General features: G+C 41.7%; 1 long non-coding RNA gene across 1 annotated transcript; it reads right to left on the bottom strand.

Annotated features, from left to right (window-relative positions):
• Positions 1-335: 335 nt before the first annotated feature.
• On the bottom strand, positions 336-5,034 carry LOC146175004 (uncharacterized). Its single transcript, XR_014701748.1, has 4 exons — positions 4,938-5,034; positions 2,975-3,146; positions 2,420-2,500; positions 336-513 (listed from the first exon to the last, which is right to left on the bottom strand). It is a non-coding gene; the product is annotated as an uncharacterized LOC146175004 (long non-coding RNA).
• Positions 5,035-9,428: the final 4,394 nt, after the last annotated feature.

The following is a 9,428-nucleotide window of genomic DNA, read 5'->3' as shown; positions in this document are numbered from 1 at the left end:
TGGTATGTACGTAAATACCTAAAAAAATGAAAGAAGCAAAACAATTCCAACAAATGCAGACAACAAAGTATACAATTTTTTTCAAGAACAGAACCGAACAATGAACACAACAGCATGGTGACTTTCTTAAAAAACAACAACAAAACTTTTAGTCGTCGTATGCAACAATAACCGCAGTACACAATATTAATCCTATGCTTTGTCAGTGTCAACGCGTGCGCTTGCATAAAATTCGGCCTTAAGCGATGAAATAAAGCGTCGTGCAGCGCATCTTGGCTTCGACATGCAGACGCCCAAAAAGAGGTGCTGTATAAAGCAGCACAAATTGTCGGACCCGTTGTCATATGTCAGATTGAACAGCCAAAATCGACCCATTATTGGAACAATACCCTAAGTAGAGTCGATGACTCCAAGAAGCTTCCGCTGCTGAATGAAGGGGAAATGCTCTTCAGCTTCTTTGATGCTGCTCCCAGTATATCCGACGCACGGCGTGGCAGGCTTTTCTTCCTGTTCCTTGATAAAATTGTGAAAGAAGTGCATAACAGAGCAGTTGTATAAATATGCACTGCACCTGGCAAAAAGCAAATTCAACATATTTTCTACTCTATATTTAGAATACGCCAATGCCCCTTTAGTATACAGCAGTGTGCTGGAAAAGGGCCCTATCGGAAACCACTGGTGGTTACCTCACAATTAACAATGCAGAGTATACTGTTATGGTTGGTTCAAGAGGCACAAAGCCAGCAGTTTGATCAAGTCATAAATGAGAGCACATAAGGTCAACCCATTTTTATTCATGCAGCATGCTGTTGCATGGTAATTTTAGATTATGCAAGCTATTTTATCAAACAAAAATGGCTACACTCATCAAAAGCACCTGGGTTAGAGAACTTCTATGCTGCCCCACGAACTTTTCATTTCACGTGAACTGGAATGCTTATTATGATAGTTAAAAATATAATAAACAATAAACAGCACTGGAGCACGGTGTTTACTACTAAAATATTAACAGCTCAACTGAAGGCTTCACACAAGGCCTACAGCATACCCTGCACTGGCCAAGTAGATACTGCAGAACCAAACAAAAAAAAAACGGGGAAAGAGCATACTTAGTGATGGGGCACTACAAAAAACAAAACAAAGTGCATGTAATACATAACACATAATGCATTTCTGAACCTTTGCACGTCTTCTTGTGCTAAGTATGAACCAGCCAAGCCCTAGGTCATCGCAATGCTTCCTGAAGTGTTTACATTTAAGGTTTAGTAACAAGGAAAAAGTGTTCTCGCTGCTCTATGTGGCAGTTCTGAAACTTCATCACACATTATTCATTGAAAGTGTACACTGGAGCTTTGAGTTGAGCGACAATTACATGTGCAACAGCCGAGCATTACCAAACAACCAAACAGCAGAAGCTCTAAAAAATGTCAACACTGAAGCATGGCATGTTAAAACATTTTCCACGCATAGCACATTGTATGCATAGACATCCAGAACAACAGTGGTGAGCCTCAAGAGGCGGCAGGAAGCTCAAGTGTTCAAGAAGTTGTAATCGTTATAGCGGCAGGCAGTCTGAGCACTTTGAAATACTAAAGGTTCGAAGACTAAAAATATGTTGACTAACTTGAAATGCAAAAATAACAATTTGAATTTATTGAGAATGTTTACTATAAATGAGAATGTCTATGACAGTGCCACATGGTTAATGCATGAAATGTTTGCATCTGTAGTTGAAGGCATTATATTTATACAGCATGAACCTTTAAACACATATTTTCTCCCAACCAATGTGGTAAACCTAATATCAGAAGAATTAAAATTATTACATCATTTCAAACTTGGCTAGCAAATTACAGCATTTTTTTAAAACAACTATTAAACTGCATTATCCACATTCAGAAGCCTGTAGGATAAGACAATGTGGCAAATATTTCTTTTGAAGCAGTCTCAGATTATATATTCCAGACATTAGGAACATGTTAGGTACTAGCATGCATGAGCAGGTTGAGAGACCCCTTTCCAGCAAATGCTAAACCCCACCAAGCTGCCTGCAAGAGCCATCTGATAAAGCACTGCTGGTCCACTGCAGCAGAGTGCTTAGTCAAATGGCACACTTGACCAATCTTGACATTACCAGTGCTTCATCAGGTGACTCTTGTATGTTATACGACGTGGTAAGATGTGATGGCAGGAGTCTCTTAAAAGTGCTTTTGAATGTACTTACAGTGAAAATAATCCTTTCACAGCAAAGAATTCACAGTTGTGATGAAAACTTGTGTAGTATTTCTATTTGAATTATGAATCACTAATACATATTACAAGTTAGACTGTAAACCACTTTAGAAACAAAGAAAATTCGCTAATAATGTCGGTTTCAAGTAGGCTTCCTGAATATTCAAATGACGAAGAGAAAACTTACAAATGATACAAACAACATCCAGAGCTCCCGGCTGGTTCCCAATGTTTGCCAGGAGTTGCAGAATGCATACTGTCTGTACATCTACAATAGAAATAAGCAACACAACAATGGTGTACCTCCTTGCAGGTAAAAAGAGACAGCTGAGTTTTGAGGCGATAATTTATTGTCTAATTTAGGAAGGTAAATAAACAAAATTGAAAACATGTAGAGGCACGCAAACTGAAAGCCAAACATCTGACAGCAATAATTAGCAAAGCTTGTGAAGATTTGAATCAGGTATCACCTAATTCTCTGCTACTAGTTGAACAGATTCGAAAAGGCGGCACCATTACAATGGAGAAGAACAATAGGTAATTTAAAATTAGCTAATGCGAAAATTGTTACATATGAAGAAATGCACAGGCTAGTTATGGTTTTATTATTCTTTCTGATGCTCAGCCATGTTTTTAGTATATGTATAAGGCAATGGAAAATGGCAAAAATGTAGGCATTTAGCGAAAAACTGCCAATTAGATAGCACATGCAGCAAACAGAAGGAAACAGCTTAATACTTACGCTTCTTTCTCCTTTCACGCATTCCCTCAGAACATACTTCGAGCATCCGGGCAATGTCTTTTTTTCTTGCACGAATGGTGTCCTTCAAAACCAAGACAAGTGTCTTGTTAAGGCCAATTTCAACTGCCTCTTTGCCGTCCTTCTTGATCAGCATGTTGACGTCATGTAAGAACTGCAAGTTTGTGTGAATGGTAGCCATAAAGAATTTATTTTACTCAATGTTTCAAGTAACTGAACATTAAAAATCGTTGTCAAAAGCTAAGGCAATTGATGCCTTTGTACATATCTGAAAAAAAAAAAAAAAAAACTGGCATTAGCAAACAGCAAATACAAATATTTACTAAGGTTAGAAAACTGCAAAAACCATCAGTATTTGGCCACTCATCGCCAAACTGCAAGCAATATAAGGAAAGTCTAATATAAAAAATAAAGCAAAAATTATGATCCTCCTTCCCTCAACTTGGCACACGGCTGAATGGCAATAAAATATGTAATATATCTCTAAACTAAGGGTCCCCGCTCAGCTTTAAAAAGTCGGCTTCAATTCTTAGAGACAATCTACAGACATGAATCGTTAGCATATGAAAGCCAAATTGTTTTCTGGGCCCTTTATATCAGTAAACTGCTTTCAACACATACATTACAAATTTTTTAATAACAGTAAGTCACACATTTGCCTGCAAAATGCGCACTGTGATGAGCAAAGAAGGTAAACATATGCGACTAAGGCTATGATAACCGCTTCATATGTAAGTACATTTAAGCAAATGACAAAAAAAAAGTAAACATCTGGTCAGAATCACTCTGTAATAGCAACATCCGGTACAATATTTGGCCGCAGAATTCAAGCTGTCGACCTCTACTTGAATGCTGAGAGATCAGTATCGAATATCCATTTATTCTAGTCTAAAGACATTACAAAAATCAAGTAATGCGGTCAAACAGTTATGTTGAAATGTGACCACAGAAATAATAAAAACTGGATGGTTTGAACCACATCAGCTGACTTAGCACGTGTACAAGTGCCTTAATTGAAGTCTTACTGAAAATAAAATACGTACCTAAATGATTCTTCGAGAGCGAAAGTAAACATGCAAATTCACACTCCATGCAACCGCAAAATATGGTCCCCGTAAAATGAAAAATGCTCCCATTGTGATTAAAAAAGGCAAATCTAGACGCGGAGAAAATAACATAGGCTGATGATAGCGGCATATAGTTTACGCAGTTTGGAATAAACTATTATGCAACCAGGCCGGCCGACCAGCGCACTTCGATGCCGAGAGCACGAGCGCAGAGGCGTGCCGCGCTGAACGGCCGCCGAGAACGAACATAGCCTCCTCGAACAAAAAGTTTAAACAGAAGGGCTGCAGGAGGACGCTCCCCGAGCAGCAGGACGGTGCGCGCCTATGCTCCGAGTAAATAAAAAAAAAGGGGGGGGGGGCGGATCGCAGCGCTCCGAGTGAAAGAAGATGACGAAGCATGAAAGAGGTTTCAGGAGAGCGAGCGCGACGTGTAAGAGATAAGGGAGGAGGGGGGAGGGGAGAGGGGAGAGTCGAGAGTGCTAGGAGAATTAAGGTAGTACGCCAACATGACCTTGCCGCACGAACGGAAACGGTAGAACAAAACCGAGTCGTTGCGAACTGAGCGCAAGTATCAAACTGTCAAGAAACGAAAATCGTTTCGTGAACCTCCTGCGCGTACAAAATGCAAGGAAACGTAGCACATACATTATTTCTGTTCAAGAAAGTTGAGACTGATGTTCTTGCGCGAAATCTGCGTAACTGGGCGCGACATCTACCACATGTGCGATGTCATTTTAGCAGCCAGGTGAAAAAAAGCGCGTGTCTCACGTTTTCATTTCAGCACATTCTGGAGCGTTCCGGTACAAAAAGACACAGAATGCAGCAATCCGGTAAGACACTGTTCCCACAAAGCGCAATATGCGTGAGAATAGGCTTACCTTTACAGACGATTGCGTCAGCCGCAAAGTACGCTGTCCGCCTTCGTATCACCGGCACCGAACCAACCAGTGCGATTTCAGCGCGAGTGCAATGCAGTCGGCGCATATACCTCTTAGTCACGCAGAAAAAAAAATCGTCCATGCCTTCTTATTTCGAACATCTCAAACATAAAGCGGTGCAGCAGTCCTTCGGCCTGAGCAAAGCAAAAAGAAGCCCGGACACTTGCCGACACGATAAATGCCCGTTTGCGTTAAACACCACATGTAGAAGGCACTTCACAAGCGTACACACTTCTGTAACACATATGCATGGGAAATGCAACACATTTCACGAGGGTACACAATCGAAGAAGCACATTCAGCATTCGGCGAAACGTGGTCGAAACGCACCCCACAATGCTAACGGCCATATTGTGAAATTTGAAAAGAGCGTTCGTAGCTATCGGCGGCCTCCTAGCGGTAAAATTTTGTTTCAGTTTCTGTTTCATTTTTAGAAAGCACTCGTGTGTAATTTTAATTTTAGCGTTACTTTTGGTGCTTTATTTAGGTGTTGGGTTATATTAGCAGCGCCGCTTGTGTATAAAAGGCTACGAAGTTACGCAGCCATATACCCCCAGCATGTTAGGTGATATTGCTTGCCCGTAACACCCTAAGGCATATTATCCAACCAAAGCACCCCTTTGGCATGCAAGAGGTGATTTCCAATGGCACAAACACCCTAGACTCAGGGTGTAAGGGTGTTTTGAATCAGACAAATGCCCAAAGAGGTGTTTTTGTTTTTACAGTGTACACTCGTAGGAAATGTTCAGATGCCATTGCTACGCGACAAGTCTTCCATCAAAAAGCTCAAAATTACCAATTTCTTTCAAAGCGCTAATGCACTGAAGCGCTACAGATACTAGTCGGCTGCAAAAAAAATGGCAACAGGTCAAGGATCACGGGTTCATGTGCGATGTTGACCTCTGCTCTATTCGCTGCTTCGCAAACTTGCGCCAGAGGTAGGACACTCTTCTGAGCCTACAGGGAATATTCCAATAGCTGTAATTTCTGCTTCATATAAGTTTGCGCAATATATGGCTTGAAGATGTGTTAATATACTAATAAATAGCAGTTTTAAAACGTTAATTTTTTTTAATACAAGAAGAAACACTATGCACTTGAGCGTTAAAAATTTTCCACATAAGATATCACACAACCAATCACGCCACTAAGCTTGCAACTTCTCACCGTGAAATCTTTGCTGCAGTTACACACATGCAAGGCCTAAGGGATCACGCAGTAATCCACACTTCATTCACCTGTAATCTGCTCCAAAGCAAAAAAAAAAAGCAAAAAAAAACTTACACTTCACAATTGTGGTAATTACTCTAGCATAACTAACGAATGATCCAATTTTTACGAGAGCGTCGCTTTCATTTATGAGTCTCGCTCAACCGAATTTAGCTGGCCCGCCGGGGTGGCGCAGTGGTTACGGCCCTCGACTACTGTTCTCAAGGATGCGGAATCGAATCCCGGCCCCAGCGACCGCTTTTCGATGGAGGCGAAAAGCAAGACGCCCGTGTGCTGTGCGATGTTAGTGCACGGTAAAGAACCCCAGGTGGTCGAAATTTCCGGAGTCCTCCTCTGCGGCTTCTCTCATAGCCTGAGTCGCTCTGGGACGTTAAACCGCACAAACCAACCAACCAACCAATTTAACTGGCTCCTTTTTAAATCGCCGATGCAAAGGCTAATTAGGCTGTACATTCCAATTATTACAGTAACCGAACGAGTGCTGTCCCCCTTGTTTTACCACGAGCCTAAAGCGCTTAAATAAAATGAAAAAATGTCTGTTCCGACGTGCTAGGATCAATAACTCTCAACTCGCATGGGGCAAATATTACTCTGCTGCTAACAACTACAATCCAGGTGTATTAATAGAAAAGCGAAACTTTTACTCCTCTTCCTTACTTTCGATGCTACAAAATAAACACAAAAGCTTTTGGAAATATACTTATCCTAAAGTGGGTAATATAATATTCCTTTGTGACCTCGACGGCTGTTCTATTCCCGACTATGAAGTAGCTAATGTAATAAAAAACGCGTTTTGTTCCATATTTGACCATAAGCCTCTTCAATATCCTCCTGATGCACCTTCTTACAAGTATCCTCAGATGGAGGAAATAATCTTCAATCTTAGCGGTATCATTAAAATTACGCATGATGCCATGCAGGTCTAACGGAAAATGTTTTATTGCCGTTCGTTGCAAAACATCCCAAAAATATATCCCTTCTCAACAGCATAAAAAAAAAAAAAACATGGCTTATAAATGTTTCTGGCTTCCTGTATATTAAGCAGTGTGATCATCAGCCTATTAATAATTCCTTTACCTCCAAAAATGTTTCTACTGGCAAGGTTTTGGTGTGCAATTTAAAAAAAGGTTTTTGCTCCTGTCGTCACATGCACTCTTTTAACCTTCTTTAACACAGCTTCACCTGGGCCTCCATTGCAAGGCACTGGAAACATAATGTTGCTCAATGCACAGTTCAATTTCTTTAAAGGTGCTGGCTGCTTTTTTTTCCTTTATTGCCTGGTCTTGACACATTATATTTCACGAGAACACAAACATCAAAAATCACACGAATGCTATTTACATACGCTATTTACATATGACACACTAAAATTCACAAAGGCTCTAATCTTGAGAGCCCCTCGAGAGGATCTGCAGCAGCTTTCTAGATTGCTAAAAACTTGTCCACGCTTTCCTGAAAATACAATCTGGCAGGCCGTGCACCTTCATCACAGTGATAACCAGCCATTCTCGAGCGCCATATATAGTGGAAGCGCATGAGCATAATGAAATCAAATAATACCACCTTCTCACTTTCTACGCATAAATACCTAATGCCATGCGGTTCTAGCGGAAAATCTTTCATTAGCGCTACTTGCAATACATCCCCAAATTATACTTCCCAACGTGTAAATAAACGTCGTCTATTGTTTCTGGCTTCATGCATATTAAACAGTGTTTTCCCCAGAGTGTAAATGATTCCTTTTCCTCCAAAAATATTTTTGCCTTCACGGTTCCGGTGGATAATTTAAAAAAGATGGTTTTTGCTCCTGGCTTCACCTGCATTCTTTTAACCCTTTTCTGGCTTCATGCATATTAAACAGTGGGATCCCCAGGGTATAAATAATTCCTTTTCCTCCAAAAATATTTTTACGTTCAAGGTTCTGGTGTTCAATTTCAACTTGCATTCTTTTAACCCTTTTTAAAACATCTGCACCTAGCTCTCCGTTTCACAAGGCCCTGTAGAAAGGCTCAGGGAACATAATGTCACACAATGTACGGTACGATTTCTTTCGTTTTATTGTTGACAAATAATCACTTGAAAACTGCGCTGAAAGGAACCGAACACTTGCTACGACCTTTCTATAAAAGCCCTTAATCCCTCCGGAAAATTCTTCAGTTGAAACAACGTACTCGGGGAGCATCCGCCTCAGTCTGACTCGGCATACGGTGCGTAAGAAAGGGTCAACCGTGTGTCCAAAAACCAAAAAAAAAAAAGAAAACGACTGGCCAGCTGTCGCAAAATCAGGTGGCCCAATTCTAGCCCGCCTTATTTTACTCGTCTGAACTAGTTAGTCCGACTGCAGCTCTACCATTCAGACACCCAGAGAAATACGGCGAAAGTCATGTGCAGCCTCTGAATATTTAGCTGTCAAGAGCGCAACGCCTGCATAACATACCAGAACTTGCTGATAAAGAACTGGTTGCAAACTGTTTCCCTGGCAAAAATAGATAGGTTGGTATCTCTCTGCTTTTCAAGCTTTGTCCGTTACTCCTTAGCCTACCCTCTCCAATACTGTTCACTGTCACGGTAATCCATAGCGGAACTCCTATCTGCTGTCGTCGTCCAACATACCGTCTAAGCGTTCAGGCGTAGATGGCTAAATTCTATGCTAAAGTCCGAGGGATTTCGACCAGTTAGCTCCACTACCGGTCACGTGACTGAATTCACACACACACACACACACACACTTCACACAGATTGGCATATGAGTGGGCTCGGAAGCACGGCCACAACGACCCGCACTTACCGGTTCCTTAGCTTGTTCGCGCAGCTCTTCCCGCTGGCCTGTCTTCATGCCGTGACCTGTGGAGTGCCTTGCGCTACCGCCGAAGGGACAGTGTGGCCGTTCTGTTAATCGCTGCGGAACTTCACGGTTCCTCCTGACACAGAGAACAGTCTTCCACCAGGCACGCTCAAGCCATCTGCTACATCGTTACATCAGTGCCTCGTGTCGCCACCCCCCGATTTACCGAATCTACTACCTTCGCGCCTGTCCTTGTCACGAGCAGCTGAGGCCAAAGTGACGTCACCACCCAAGGATAAAACGCCATTCACCAGGCTCCCGCTTTTTAGTGGGCTCGGCAGCACGGCCACAGTGACCCGCACTTACCTGTTCCTTTGCTTGTTCGCGCAGGTAAAGAATTCTTATTCATTATTTAC

Source organism: Amblyomma maculatum, chromosome 11, assembly GCF_055883805.1.
Source record: "Amblyomma maculatum isolate TAMU_Amacu chromosome 11, ASM5588380v1, whole genome shotgun sequence".
NCBI classification, from domain to species: domain Eukaryota; kingdom Metazoa; phylum Arthropoda; class Arachnida; order Ixodida; family Ixodidae; genus Amblyomma; species Amblyomma maculatum.
This window is presented reverse-complemented; position numbering and strand designations above follow the sequence as displayed.